Source organism: Elaeis guineensis, chromosome 2, assembly GCF_000442705.2.
Source record: "Elaeis guineensis isolate ETL-2024a chromosome 2, EG11, whole genome shotgun sequence".
Lineage (NCBI taxonomy): Eukaryota > Viridiplantae > Streptophyta > Magnoliopsida > Arecales > Arecaceae > Elaeis > Elaeis guineensis.
Window position 1 is genome coordinate 122,956,228 of NC_025994.2, and position 3,524 is coordinate 122,959,751.

Consider the following 3,524-nt stretch of genomic DNA (forward strand, 5'->3'; position numbering starts at 1 on the left):
AAAAAAAAGGCCATCTAAACTTCAATTTTAGATACGACTGCACACGTTACTATCCGACGTGGCACGTCTCTAATGGCTCCTAACAATTCCCACGTCACGCGCCGACTTAACGGAAAGACAGCGGCACCCACTTAAACTACTCCGGCGGTATACGCTACCGCAGCCCGAACTCTATATATAATGAGCTGCCAAGAAGGATTCTATTCGGGGACGCTGGTGTTTCCGACGGGTCAAGAAGGGATATCGGAGAGAGAGGGGACTTCGAATTGATGGGGGACCTTGTTCGAAGCCGCGCGTCGGAGCTCGAAACCCTAAATCCTCGGATGGAAGGCTTCTCGAGTTTCCCTTCTCGCGTCCCCCTGGCAATTCCTCCTCGACAGCGTCTCCTATCGCACTCTGTTTCGGATTCTCCCTCTGCCTTGACGAATTCCTCGGTCGTCGTCAAGAATCTCGTAAAGATCCAAACCCTAGATAGGATGAAGGGCCGGAGAGCTCCTCTACCGGTAAAGATGCTATCTTTGATCGAAAAGGTGATGGAATCGTGGGGGAGGAACTCGGGCATGGGAAGAAAGAGGAAGGGCACGGTGGATTTGGACGCGGGAAGAGGAACAGAGATTCGGCATGTAGAAATCCCAGGTTTGATTAATTCTCTTTTTGAATGGAACTATTGGTTTAAGGGAGGAATTATGCAACGGGAGCAGGTTTCCAAAAGATGTACCTCTTCAAAACGCTAAATTAGCTGATAGCAAGGATCAGAACTCCTGTTCAGAACAAAGAAAGAATCATGAACCTCTGGCGGTAAAATAATTGTCTCTGGAGATGAAAGGATTGATTCTTCTGAGGAATTACTTGATGGTCAAATGAGAGTAGAAGGGCATGGTGGGTGCATAATTGATGTATTAGCTGAGGATATGTTTCCTGATAAGCATATGATGGATAAAGTTCGGCATAAAGAAATTAAATTAGTGAAAGAATAAGGAGAAATGTTGCAACAAGAAACACTGTTGTCCCGATTCTTTGATGGAAGGTTCCGGTTCAAGAAAGTTGGATGAAATCCAGTTAAGTCCAATGTTGGGTCAGAAGATAATGGAGACATCAAGGACAGGTAAATTCCAGGTGAGCTAATCATTTCAGACCAAGATATGGATCTGGTCCATGACCATGCAGTTCTTGGAGATCGAAATTTAGTGGAAGGGACAACATCTTGTGCCTTTCCTAAGAAAGAGGATACTAATATGTTTTGCACCGATGCGGATATGCACTCTGGTGAAAGTAACTGCAAGGATGATGAGTCTGCTACACCCATACATCCTATGAAGAATGAGATAATTCATGTTTCTGGGGACGGTAGGTGTATATAAACTCAGGTGAAAGTTGCAGTGGTGTACGAGGGTGGATGGTTAAGTGCGTAGCTGTTGATCCAGAGGCTATAGGATTGCCTGGAGAGAATTCAGAAAACACAAGTAGTCAAAACAAAGAAATGCATCCAACAGTGAGGTATGATTATAAATTTTTACTTTTCTTTATGCTACGTTACTTTGTTTGTTCATCCATTCTACATTTACTGTGGATGGCCCTGCTGCTTTCAATGTGTTGGCATCATTTTGTGAGCTTTGTTTGTTCTACTGATGAATATGCTGCCATGATTTATTTGATTGTTATTGTTTCTCAAAGTTGATGATTATACTTTTTTGCAAATTCAGATGTGAATCAATACGCCTTCCATTAGACATTTTAAAAAAATAACTTTAGTACCATTGTTTGTTGGTAATTGGGATTTCATTTTTCATGGAGAATTATTTTTCTAATGGTTATATATTCAATATTCAGTAATTCGTGGAAATGGTGTTTTTGTTTTTATATTTTTTTGTTGCTATCTGCAGCACAGGCAAAAGCTTTTGAATTAAATAAAGAACTTAATCTTGTGATCATTACTTTTTATCTTTGTTTCAAAAATATAGTCTTGCTTTTACATGTGGTTCTTGGTATTGTAAAATTGGATGTTCTAACTCATTTAAGTGATCTATCAGACGTGCGCTGCAGTACTGCTTTTTACAAGCTAGTTGTTTTAATTTGATAATTTGTCATTTTTGCTACTACAGAGAAATAGTCTTGTAGAACAGATGTTCTAACTCATCCAAATGATCTGTCAGAAATTAACTACTCCAGTGCTTTTTACAAATAAGTTCTCAGAATCAGACAGAGATATGCTGGATGACTTTAACATTTTGTCGGATAAGGAAAGGCCTGTACCATTTTGGCTACTATAGGAAGCAGGTCAAACCAAAATTAGGTTTTGAATTGCATTTGAATATTCTTTTTTCTCCTTCTGATTCAACTTTTATCATTAGTTGGTTTTTCTTCTTAATAAGATAGAGGTAGCCATCTAGATTAGCAGTATCTTTCTTTTACACTATATTGTGTTGATCCATTTTTGTATCACCTGGTCTTTCTTTCTTCTTTGATCTTCATGTAGTCACTAGTTCCTTTGTAGTGTCTGTATATTACAGGCTCTTGAAGCTAGGGTCAACAGAAGGCAAGGTGCTTTAACTGAGGGAAGAAAGCTAAACAAAAGTTGTGTACTGGTTCTTCTGTTACTTCCTCACTACCTAGGGTTCGATATCATAGTGAACCAACTACTTCATATCAGAGTTTCGAAAATGCAACTTGGTTTAAGTTTCCTGTGTAATGTGCCTCTGCCTGACCATAATGAAAGTATTGAATACATGTTGTTTACTGCTAATTGGTTTTGCAGAAGGCCCATAAAGGAAAAGAGCACAGGAGAAATAACAAGGAGTCAAGAGATTGAAACTGAAGCCAAATTTCAATATGTTTACATACATGCCACATATATGCATATATGTATGTATATAGGTATTTGATAGCTTCAAAATGGAAAACATTCTTCAGTCAATGACCACTAACTCTGAGTTCAATTTATCATTGAATTCATCCATCATAGAACCAATTTACTCATATTAACTCCTAGAATTCTCTTTTCTAATTAAACGCTTTATAATAAACTGTGAGCTACCTGATGAACCAGCTTTTGTTCTATTAAGAAAAGCCTTAAAAAGACGTTAGTATTCTAACTTTATCAACAGGGCGGTTCACCCAGACACTTGGAAGTGGCCAGCATTGGTGACCACCACTCCGGCGACCTTTGTTATTTTAATCAAGATAAGATGAGTAGAGGTTTTCAAATGGACATCATGGGGGAACAGTCCTAAGAGGAAAGCACGTTTACAAGTGACCTCCATTTCGTTTGGCAGCCATGGACTGCCAATCCCACTTCCCATTTTATTTATTGGAAATGGTGTGCTTGTTTTATTTAATGGTTTTCAGACAAGCCATGTCATTTTATATTTTACTTTTTGCTGCATAACTTTTTAGTACCCTTCAACTATTTTATTGATAAACTAGGAATTTATTAAGCCCATGAGATCTTTCTATCTTTTTAGGTCATATTGCCATTGACCATGGACATATCTCTAGTTATATAAGCTATAAATTCTGCACTCATT

General features: G+C 38.6%; 1 pseudogene; it reads left to right on the forward strand.

The window, feature by feature from the left end:
• The first annotated feature begins 269 nt into the window (after positions 1-269).
• Positions 270-1,902, forward strand: LOC140855397 (uncharacterized; annotated as a pseudogene).
• The last annotated feature ends 1,622 nt before the right edge of the window (positions 1,903-3,524 follow it).